This window comes from Panthera pardus, unplaced genomic scaffold (assembly GCF_024362965.1).
Source record: "Panthera pardus isolate Hobbes unplaced genomic scaffold, ASM2436296v1 HiC_scaffold_15, whole genome shotgun sequence".
NCBI classification, from domain to species: domain Eukaryota; kingdom Metazoa; phylum Chordata; class Mammalia; order Carnivora; family Felidae; genus Panthera; species Panthera pardus.
Genome location: NW_026526710.1, coordinates 70,531,794 through 70,543,848, shown reverse-complemented (window position 1 = coordinate 70,543,848; position 12,055 = coordinate 70,531,794). Strand labels below are relative to the sequence as shown.

At 51.4% G+C, this 12,055-nt stretch overlaps 1 protein-coding gene across 2 annotated transcripts in view; it reads right to left on the bottom strand.

Moving 5' to 3' along the window:
* The window catches only part of ONECUT2 (one cut homeobox 2), a 57,994-nt gene that overhangs the window by 12,548 nt on the left and 33,391 nt on the right, over positions 1-12,055 (bottom strand). The gene's annotated exons all lie outside the window — the stretch shown is intronic.

Below are 12,055 nucleotides of genomic sequence, written 5' to 3'. Positions count from 1 at the left end.
ACTGTTCGGCACTGTGTGGTTTTAAACCAACTGCACTTGCTTTCTTTTTTACCCCCTGCCTCCCGGCACACCCTTAAACTTCCTGATCTCTGGAAATCAGGCACCGTGAAGCGGGCGATGCCTCCAGCTCCCCAGGGGAAGCCTGGGCAGGCAGTTCCTCTTTCAGATTCAGCTTCTAGACGTGTTTACAGCTGAGCTGAAATGACTTTCTGGAATCAAAACTTGAAAGTGCGTAATTTCTCAACCTCAAAGCTTCTACTCACGTGATTCAAAAAATTGTTAACGAGATTAGAAGTAACAGAATGGGAGTACCATCCCCATTCCTGCAGGCTTTTGAAAAACTAAGGAAACACAAAACAACAACACAACAAGGAGGGAAAGACTGAAACAAGAACAGTTGGTTTGGCCGACTCCACTTTGGGTAGTTTGAAGTGAAGCAAGTGCAAAAGGACCAGGGCTGAGGGTGTCAGAAGCAGCCCAGACTTAGGGGGACATTAACGTATGTCACCCTGTCTGCCTTACCCCATACAACTTCCTAGAAGGCAGGGAGCAAGTCTGCGTAATCTTCCCGACTGGCTCCTTTTGGAGCCACGGGTGTAAATGAATGGTTGGCACGCCAATGACACATGGTGCCCAGACACTTCCGGGGGATTTGTGCATTTCACAGACGGACTTGGCCTCAGAAAAGTGACTTGTAAGGGTTAAACAACACAGTGAATACAAATCAGGAATTGAAACGTGAGATCTGGCCCAGGTTGAGAATTTCTGAGTACTGGACTGACACTCCCCCAAAGCTAGCAGCTTGGGAGGCTGCATGGAGGTTTTCCCACATTCCTCAAAGCCCAGGTTTGCCAGTTTCGCTGCTGAGCCCTGGGTCAGGGCATTGCCTTCTGCAGGGAGCATCTTGTGCTGGGGAGCTGCTACAGTGTGAGTATCAGGGGACCCTCCTTCAAACTGATGGGTCTTAGGATTTAGCCTGAGGACCAGCATGCATAGAGAAGATCTTCAGGACCCTGAGCACACCCTCCCCGCGCCCCCCCCCCCCCCCGCCCCGCAACTGACCATCCTCCCTGGTGGGTACTATCTGCTATAAAGGAGTCACTTCTGAAATGCATGAAAAGTGATGACATTTCGCTAAACGCTTTCTTCCTGATTTTTTCGTCTTTCTTTTTTAAAATATAAGTAATCCTGTTATCTTTGAAAATTAAATATACACACACCTATAAAAACAATTTGTGTCCATCTTAAAACCCATTCTCCTGGAGGCCCAGACTTTCTTAGATAAGGCGTACTTCCCTGGCAACAGAAGCTCAGACAGAAAGGCTAAAATGGTCTACGCCTGTTCACTCCTCACGGGAGCCTCCCAGTAAAGGCGGCCTCCTTGCTCATCCCTGTGAGCATTTTTGTTTACCATACCGTGATCTTCAGACTTACTCTCTCTTGTCCAATCTCAAGTCTTCCTCAACAGTGCTTCTCAACCTTAAGGTGCCCAGGAATCACTGGAGAGCTTGCTAAAATGCACATTCTGGTGCAGTCAGCCTGGGGTGGGGCCTGAGAACCTGCATTTTTAATGAGCTCCCAGGCAAATGCTGCTGGTTCACATGCCTCAGCCCACTGCTAAGCATACGCCTGATCTCTGAAATCTAGAGGAGCACCTTGATGGGAAGGAAAGGTCTGGAACCAGACATACCTGGATTCAAAGCCGGGCTTCTTCACCTACAGGGACTTGGGACCTCAGAAGACTGCTTCACCTATCAGAGCCCACGTTCCTCATCCAGTGGATATAGCGACGCTGACCTCTGCAGAGGCCCAGGAGAGCATGTACAAGGGCTCCCTTCCCACCCCCCCCTCAGGAATCCTGAGGCAAGTAAACTGGCAGAATTATTTTCATTTTAATTTTTTTAGCATTTATTTATTTTTTGAGACAGAGAGCATGAACAGGGGAGGGTCAGAGAGAGAGGGAGACACAGAATCTGAAACAGGCTCCAGGCTCTGAGCTGTCAGCACAGAGCCCGACATGGGGCTCAAACTCACGGACCGCGAGATCATGACCTGAGCCGAAGTCAGACGCTTAACCGACTGAGCCACCCAGGCGCCTCTATTTTCATTTTAAAATGAAATAAATTGAGGCCTAGAGGGGGTGAGCGATAGGCTTGGGGTAGGTACCATTCCAAGTCTGCTCCAAACCCAGGGTAAGAATCCTGTCTTCCGGCTCTCCGTCTCTCTCCTCTACCGAAACAGCATCCGTGACACTGGCCCATAAGAGGGGGATCTGTTTGTAGGGCAGTCTCTGGGGCCCCACCCCCAGAGATTCTGATTTTCACTGTGTGGGGCAGGGTACTGGAATCTGTGCTTTTATAAACCTCCTTGGACCCCTCCGTGACACGGGGAGCCAGCATGCTTGACAACACTGTCACTTCAGATCCCAGACTGTTGTCCCTGGCCCCGCCTCCTGGGACCCCTGGCGCCCAGCCTTCATCTGGAGGATGCTGAGTAAATGGTGCTGCATGGTAATCTCCTGATAACAAAACCTGGGCAAATACCCTTTACAAACACTGGCCGAGGTCCTTTGCCGATCCATGCTCCTTTGGATTAACCGTACATCCCTCAATTTTCCTGCCGATATTGATTATTCTTCGGATAATGCTTTATTTGTACTTAAAAAAAAATTTTTTTTTTAACGTTTATTTTTGAGACAGAGAGAGACAGAGCATGAACAGGGGAGGGGCAGAGAGAGAGGGAGACACAGAGTCGGAAGCAGGCTCCAGGCTCTGAGCCATCAGCCCAGAGCCCGACGTGGGGTTCGAACTCACGGACCACGAGATCATGACCTGAGCTGAAGTCGGACGCTTAACCGACTGAGCCACCCAGGCGCCCCATTTTATTTGTACTTTTAATAGGGTGTTTAGACCGTTGGTGCAGGTCCACGTTGGCCTGAACGATTATATTCTGTTAGATGCACACGTGCGTGTGTGCACCCCCCGCCCCCACTTTAAGAGAAAGATGTTCAAGGCACAACCGTTCAGCAAACGTAGAGAAAGAACAGATGGACAGATCCTGTGTGTCCCTTTCCAGCGGCTTTCTAAATCCACCGGGTTCACACCAACCAACGCAAAGATGCAGCCTGCAGTCTGCAAAGGTACAGCAAGTCCAAGAGCCCCAAATACCGAGGCAGTAGGCACATAACCAGCTCAGAGTCTTTACACCTGGCAGCTGGCACCCCACACTTCTGTTTTGGTGCCGTAAGTTTTTTACCTCTTCACGGTTCCAAGAGGTAGGTTTGCTTTCCACCCCCGACAGTTACGGAAATAACAAAAACACCACTAACAGCACTCACCCCACGATTCTTACAAAAAGCAGTTGATCTGCAGCTGAAGGGAACTAAAAACAAGAGGGAGAACACCTGTTTTGAAAATCTAAGCCCAAATGATGCCTGGAAGCTGGTATGAGGTGCGAAGCCAGCTATCCCCACAGGCACAAGTCGAGTGTGAATGGCTTTGGTGTGAACATATTACACTGTGGTCAAATACCCATTTCTAAACAGCTAGGAACAAGCCACGTAGGTCCCTATGACCCAGGAATGTGTCAGAAACCCAACAGCAGGTGTTCATCAGCGGTGAGGGCGGGTTGAGTCTCATATTTCTGGAAGGTCTGAGGTTAGCCCAGGCTCCTGCCGACCACTTGGGTCTGGTGCTTCTCCCTCCTCTAGGAGAAAAGCAGAGGCGGGGGTGGAGGGCACGCCAGGGGTTGGTCACACGGGCACCATCGTGTGTGGTCAGGGCACGCAGCAAGGTGACAAAGCCAGAGGTGATTCACATCAGGAGGGTGTTCAGAGGGAGGTGAGACAAGGTGAGGGTCAATACCAGGGATTAGAGAAGATTAAGGAAGCCAAGGGGCACCTGGGTGGCTCAGTTGGTCAAGTGTTGTGACTCTTGATTTGGGTTCAGGTCATGATCTCATGGTTGGTGGGTTTGAGCCCTGTGCTGGGCTCTGTGCTGACAGCACGGGGCCTGCTTGGGATTCTTTCTCCTTCTCTCGGCTCCTCCCCCACGTGCTTGCTTTCTCGCGCGCGTGCGCATGCCCGCTCTCTCTCTCTCAAAATACATTTAAAGAAAGATTAAAGAGGCCAAGAACAGCCCTGAATCATCTGTGCTTTCCTTTTCCTCCTGGTGGAGGAGGGGCCCTGGTGCCACAAAGGTCAGTGACCACGCAGTTTCTCCCGACAGAAAAGTTGGTTTGCACCCACCACTGATTTTCCTTCCTGTGACAAAGGTCTCTTGGTATCTGCACGCTGAGAGATAAAGGGTTGTGGGAAGCCAGGGCCTCTGTGGGGAGGGAAGACCGAGTGTTGGGGAGAAGCAAAGTAGGGGCAGGCCCAGGGCTGCCTGACACTTGCCGCCTGCTCGTTTTCCCTTTCATTCTTTCGTGGCAGAGCCCGGTGTCCCAGGTGAGTGACCTCAGCTGCGTGTGCGTGTGTGTGTGCGTGTGTGCGCTTACGCGTGGAGAGTCGGGGGGCGGGGGAGGAACTCGATTCTGTGAGGCAGACACAGGCCACAGTCGTCCTGGAACCACACTCCATCGTGACACCGGGTCCCACAGGTGCCGTGGTGGCAGCTGTTCATGGCACCTGCACATCTTCCGCCACAGGTGGCGCTTCATCACTGAGCTGCGGAACGTGAGGGCTCTTGTCTGGCCCGGGGCTGTCGACGTCCACGTGGGGAGCTGGAGCTAAAAGCTGAACCCCCATCAGAACTTCCTTTGCACAACGTCTTTGAGAGGAACGTGGGGTGGGGGTGCGGCTTCTCATCTAACAGTTGGTGAAGGTTCGGGGACTTGCTCAGGGTGACATAACTAAGCACTGGAGCTACGACGTGGGCCCAGAGACCCCTTCCCAGCCCGCCTGGTCCCCGGGGAAGCTGTGAAGGAAGAGGAACCCAATTCCAGATCAGACTCTTCGGCCACCCCTGCTCTGGAGCTGAAAGTTCTCACCCTGGGTGGGGGGAGGGGGGGGGGTTGGCCTGTGAATTCAGGCCCCTATTAAGCAACCCCTTCTGTTGGGCCGGAACACTCTTCTTTGCGGAATTCAGCCTGACAGTTTGCTACAGAATTTGTGCCGGGAGGTTCTTTGGGCTCCTGTATACCAGCCTCAATGGACAGGAAAGGAAAATGTCTCACGGAAATGAGTTACACTCCCAAGACTTGAGACACAGTTTTATTTTTCTTGAGCAGCCGACAGGGGGAGGAGACAGAGACGGATGAGGGCTTGGCAGTTCGTGCTGACCTAAGTACAAAGCCCAGCCCTGCCATCCCCTGGCTGTGTGGTCCCCGGGCCTCCCTGTGCCTCCCTTTCCTGGTGCTCACTGGACCGGACGTGGCTGCCTAGGGCCTTCCCCCCTTTGCTGTGGATTAACCTTCACGGGCCTCTCCCTCCGCCACTTATTTTCCCAAACCAAAGGCAAATGCGGTCTTTCTCAGTGACCTCATCTGTCCATCTCCCCTCTGGTGGTCAGAAGAATTACGGAACTTTTGCAAGCTTAATATACACAATTGTGTTAATACACACAATCCGTTCTGCCTGGAAAGTCCCAAATTGGGCAGGTGCCTCTTTGGGGGCTATTGACACCACATACCTAGTGAAAAGTGGAATCAGGAGCTTCTCTTCCCTCCCAGACTAGAAGCTTCAGAGTTTGGCCTCTGGGACCACTTCTCGAGGGTCCCAGGGGGCGCTCATGAGTTATCTGCTGGTGGAAGGCATTGAGTGTGAGTTAGCAGAGCAAGTGTGGCCTGATTTGGTCTCCAGGTTGTGCCTGGCTTCTTCCTCTTATCTCTGCTCTTTCAGAGACAAGGATTTTTAAACTCCTGCCTCTCCAGTTTCCTCTGAAAGTGTCGTTTCTTCCTCATGAGCTTCCTGGCCTGGCCCGTCCCTGTCCTCCTGGAACCCAGCTGTGCCTGCCACCTCTGCTCCAGCACTTACTTTCCCCGCCTCCGTCCACTGAGCACCTGCCCACCATCGACCATCACTTCCTATGTGGGCCCGGCTGGCCCTGGAGCCCTGTGGAAATGGATTTGTCCTTCCAACCTTGCTGGAAACCACAAGCACGTGGGCCAGAGAGGTCCTTGCAGAGGCTGGTGGGAAGGTGAACTGCTCAGTTCCTGGAGAGGAGGGGCATGCTGGCTCCACCAGCAAAACGCGATGCTTGGGGCTGGGCAAGGGGGAGCAGATTCCGAAGGGGAATCTGCAAGAAGCAACAATCTGAGGCATAGGTGGAGAAGGATCTAGCTATGTGGTTTCCAAGAGCTCTGGAAGTTCTGTCCCCACTCCCCCAGAATCCCCTCTGCATGCTGGCCGATGCCAGGGCGCCTGCTTTAGCTTAATCAGATGAGTTGAAGACTTAACCCCTGCCAGACTGACTGCCCTCCTTCCTCTTGGGAAGGGAGTCATTTTAAATTCTCCACAGCACTGTCGTCCTGCCCCTTAGTGTGAACGAGGAGAGGCTCCTAGAGCAGGCTTTGAGGGGGGAGTGGAGGCTTACGGGAAGCAGGTGCCCCCGAGGGGGCAGAGCAGCCCCACAGTGGGAACTGAGGCAGACTAATTGCAAAATTGGCCCCAATTCTTCCCTTCCCAATATCTATACCCACTGCAACGTGACTCTGTAGCTCCTCCCAGCACGAGATCGTGTTTGCCTGCCTTTCCTGGGAATCTGGGCTGGCCGGATGATTTGCTTCAGCCAAACGAATGTGGCAGTTCTGAGCCCAGGCCTCAAGAAGCCATGTGCTTTGTTCACGTTCTTGGAACTCTGCCTGGCTGTCATGTGACGGCCCAGGCAAGCCTGGGTCAACCGACCCTGGTGGCCCCAGCAGCTGACGGCAGGTGCATGAGTGAGCCCAGCTGAGACCACCCAAGCGTGGCTTGGAGCAGCAGAATTGCTCAGTGGACCCACAGACTCCTGAGCAAAAATAAATGTTTATGGCTTTATGCCACTGGTTTTGTGGTTCTGTGCTACATAGCATTACTGTGGTGACAGATATAGAAGCCAAGAAAAACCTTTGCCTTCCTGCCCAGGGAAAGTCAACTGTAGGATAAGAAGAAGAGTCAGCTTGAAACAGACCTGGTTATCAGCTGCATGACCTTGAGTCTCAGTAACCTAATCTATAAAATGGGGATCCCAATGCCCATCTCTCCAGACACCAAGATGCTAGCTGTGACACTTGGCACATAGTAGGTGCTTAACAAATGTAAATATTCTTTCTACTTTCATAGAGAAAGAAGAGAAAAGGTATGTTAGAAGGTAAGGTTAGGAATTCATAATTTGAGATGGTTTTCCAAGATTTACTCAATGGTAGATGAACTGCTCAGGGGGCTAATGGCAAATAAAAGGTTAAAGAGATTTGTTTTCACTGTGAGGTTGTCTCACAGCCAATTCCCAGCCTTGTAGAAAAGGTAAGACTGTGATGTGTTTTCATATATGTGTCAGAGATCCTAATAGGTTTGGGACCACTGGTGCTTCCTAACATCACTAATTTATGTCCAAATACATTCTACATATGATGGGTATTGTTAGCCCCTAATAAATAATGCAGAAGCGCCATATTCTTGCATTCAGTAAATACTTTCCCTCAATAGTTCAGTGTGATCTTGCCAAGGCACAGGGTGGGGTGGGGGTGGGGAGGAAGTCATGGGGGGGTGGGTGTGTGCATTTGTCAGCGGTCACTTCACCTCCAAGTATACCGGTTTGGAAAATATGCTGAGCAGAAGTGCTGCATCTTTCAGTCGGAGAGCCCGAAGCTGCCCTCTTCCAAGGGCTCGTGCAAAGTGGGAGTGTGGCCCCTCTCCCGCACGGAGGGCACACACACCAGGGCTAGAGCACTGTGCCGGCAAGATCAACTGGGTTGTGTGGGAAAAACCAATTACAAAAGTTCGTATTTATAGCTCCAACCTAGTTCTGAGAAACCGAGGGTTGTTTTTAAAGTTTTATTTGAATTCTAGTTAACGTACCGTGTAATATTAGTTTCAGGGGTACAATATAGTGATTCACCACTTCCATACTGCACCTGTGCTCATCATAAGTGCACTCCTTGATCCCCATCACTTATTTAACTCATCTCCCTCCCACCTGCCCTCTGGTGACCATCAGTTCTCTAGTTAAGAGTCTGTTTCTTGGTTTGCCCCCCCCCCCCCGCCGCCTTGTCCCTTTGCTCATTTGTTTTATTTCTTAAATTCCACGTACAAGTAAAATCGGACACACAAAAAGATGCTCAACATCACTGATCGTCAGGGAAATGCAAATCTCGTGCCAACTGCGATGAGAGACCACCTCACACCTGGCAGAATGGCTGAAATCAACAACACAAGAAACAACAAGGTTGGCGAGGATATGGAGAAAGGGGAACCCTCTTGGCACTGTTTGTGGGAGTGCAAACTGGTACAGCCACTCTGGAGAACAGTAGGTTCTTCAAAAAGTTAAAAACAGAACTACCCTACACTGGGAGGTATTTGCCCAAAGACCACAAAAATACCAATTCAAAGGGATAAATGCCCCCTGATGTTTATAGCAGAATTATGTACAATGGCCAAATTATGGAAAGAGCCCAACTGTCCACTGGCTGATGAATGGATAAAGAAGATACGTGCGTGTGTGCATACACATATATACGATGAAATATTAGTCCTAAAAAAGAATGAAAACTTGCCATTTGCCAAGACCTAGATGTTGCTAGAGAGTACTACTATGTTAAGTGAAATAGGTAGGTCAGTCAGAGAAACCTGTGGGGTGTTGAAATAAGGAGAAGCGAAATAAAGTCCCTCTGTTTCCTGCTCTGAAGAGGCGGCCCTCTGGTGGGTGACACAAAAGCAAGCCCATGGAAGAGGGGATGGTGTCCTGGGAGGCTGCCCTTCCTCAGGAACGAAGCTGCATATTCACGAGCTTTTAAAACAATAACAAGATCCCCTGCATTCAAATAGGGAAGCAAGAATAGAGGAGTTGCATACTCTGATGGTACATATTTAATGCTAGGAAGCCATCAATGCTGATAAGTCTTAGCCAGTGCAGGCTCCTCGGGCAGCACAGGAATTATGTGCTGGCACACTGCTACAGGAACATGGTGCTGGGGGGTCTGACACAAGACGTAGGGCTCCAGCTCTAAGCCCTGAGGGCCAGGCCTGACGGGCACTGATCACCCACCTGGGATGTGGGAGGGTTTGATGAAGGGGGAGGTGCTGCAAGGGACTCGATCTTTTCAAATCATTATTGAATTGCCTTGTGCTGCCTGAGATTTGGAAGCTGTAGGGGCACCTGGGTGGCTCGGTTAAGCATCCGACTTTGGCTCAGGTCATGATCTCGCAGTCTGTGGATTCGAGCCCCACGTCAGGCTTTGTGCTGACAGCTTAGAGCCCGGAGCCTGCTTCGGATTCTGTGTCTCCCTCTCTCTCTGCCCCTCCCCCACTTGCTCTCTCTCTCTCTCTCTCTCTCTCAAAAATAAACATTAAAAAATAAAAATAAATAAAATTTGGAAGGTATGAATAGTTTGCACTTAAACGCTTGGCAGTTTTCCCTGCTTCTCTCTGATTCCTTACCTTCTTATCAAAGGCCAGATTACTAGGGAGCCAGTGCAGTGAACTTGGCCCCTGAGAGCCAAACCCTCACTTCACTCTGGTTTCTGCAAATGTCTCTGGCCTGAATAAGACGGGACACTTAATGGCTTTGTCTCCAGGTTGGGAGCTGGCTTCCCTCACGGAACAGAGGCCAATGCACTCTGGCAGTGGGGCCAGTGACATCCAGACCCACATCCATGGGAGAGGCCAAGAGCAGAGACAGGGAGGGCGCACCGCATAGATGGACTTGGAGGCAATCTTGGTTGTTGGGTTTCATCCTTCCTTCATTCCCTTCTGTGAGTGCAAAGCCCTGGCGAGAGAGACCTCTAAACCATTTGCCAAGTCATCCCGGACAGCCAGGCACTCCGGGGTGAAGAGCTTACACAGTGACAGAGCTGCTGCCTGGCTTATTAGAGCAAAACTGAGCTGGGGGCTGGGGAAGCAGGAGGGAAAGGGGAGAGGGAGAGAGAAAGAGAGAGAGAGAGGAGGGAGAAGGTTCGAGAAAGCACGGGCCATGCACACGCATATACCCCTCATTCTGGAGATGCTGGAAGGGGGTCATGTCCAAAGTGCAGAGGTGCCAGCAGCCCCAGGAGGCTTGGGGTCTCCCTTGAGCGCCTGAGCCACACCTCAGCCTTCCCTTCCGACATGGGGCAAACTCTGGGCCATCCAGGTAACCCTGCAGTACCCTCTTCCCGTCTGATGGCTGATAAATCTCTGCTCCTCCTGTGTCCTGCCCCTGCCTTTGCTGGAGTGTTGGGGGCGGGGAGGGGATTCCAAGCAGGCTGGTCCTGAGAAACCTTACAGCAACTCCCGGATGTCCATTTACTGTCAAATAAAAGGCAGCCAGCCAGCCACTATTCTCGGTTCCCGTGCCTCACAGACATTCTCTGCAGAAAACAAATTTTATTTCCCGTCTTTATTTTTACCGCCAATACAAAGTCACTGAAGGGGACTTGGGAAATGAAGACCCTTGGATGCCTGACAACTCTAAGTAGAGGCAGAGCCAGAAAAAGGCCCAGGTGGCCCCAGAGGGTGAATCTTCCAAAAGAGGGCACAGACCTCAGCACCACATGCTGTCCAGCGCTCCTCCTGCTGCCCCCCCCCCCCCCACAACCCCCAGCAGGTTCTGCCCATGGCTGGAGCTTTGCACACCCAGTGCGGATGTGCCTTCAGTCTCTGCTTCCCTTTCAGCAGAAGCTCTGACCGCAGGAGGGACAGGTTGCTAAACAGCAGATGTTCCAGGACAGCTGGTAAAATCCCCGAGTCTCAGAATGGCAGGACATTAGAGACCATTTGCTCCAGTCCTTCATTTTGGGTATAGGAGTCTGAGGCGTTTAGAGGTGCCACGAGTAGCCCACGACTGATCACAGCTAGTCTGTTACAGAGCCCTGAGAACCCAGATGCCCTCACTCCTAGTCCAGGGGGCTTTTACTTCCTATCTTCCTATTAGAATAAGTCTTTTGGGGGGCATTCAGCCTTTGAAATGACAATTTCTGGTTCTTAATTCTGCCTATACTGAAGTCTGGCAAAGACTTTTTTTTTTTTTTTGAGACAGGGCATAAGTGAGCGAGGGGCAGAGAGAGGGAGAGGGAGGGAGAGAGAGAGAAGCAGGGCTCACCCAAAGCGGGGCTCGAGCTCACGCGAAGCAGGGCGCGAGCTCACCCAAAGTGAGGCTTGAACTCACGAACCATGAGACCGTGACCTGAGCCGAAGTCAGATGCCTAACGACTGAGCCACCCAGGCGCCCAAAGAAAGATCTTTCATTCTGTGGCATAGCTGCTTGTCCTGCAAGCTATCCAGGAAGTCGTGAATTGCTAAAACAAGTATTTAATTCTGGATGCAAATGTCTGGCTTAAAATGGTGAAGAGAGGCAGCGTAGCCTTTCCTAACTTCCCACTTAAAATCATCTCAAAAACCTAGAAGATAAAACTCAACCAAACTGAAAGCTAGGACTTCGGTCAACCTGTGTGAGGGCAATTTCTGAGGCACTTGCCCCTCAAACACAAGGCCAATGGAACTAGGTTGAAAAATAGTATCCGAATTGAAAAAATAGCACCTGAGTCCTCCAGCTGCTCAGCAAGAGGACGGCAAGATGGCTGTAAGCAACCGTCCCTTGTCTTGGTAGGTCTCTGTTGAGACGGTCAGTGTGCTTGCCACACCTACCTACTTACTAATGCAGAACTGCAGCTCTCAGAAAATAGCGAGGAAAAAAAAAATTGAGGGCTGGGGGGTGGAAGAGGAACACCAGCAGTGGTAGACCACAGCGTGGAAGGCTCAGTTTCCAAAAAGTGCTCTAGGTGAACGCGGGGCAAAGGGAGGCTTCGGTGCGCAGTGTGTGGGGACTGATGCGTCTACCCCCTTTGACCAGCTTGTCCGCATGCAGCCCCGGGGGTGCGTGTGGGCCACGAGTCTCTGCCGGTCCAGCAGGGCCAAACTAAAAGAAAGCTGGTTCGATAGTAG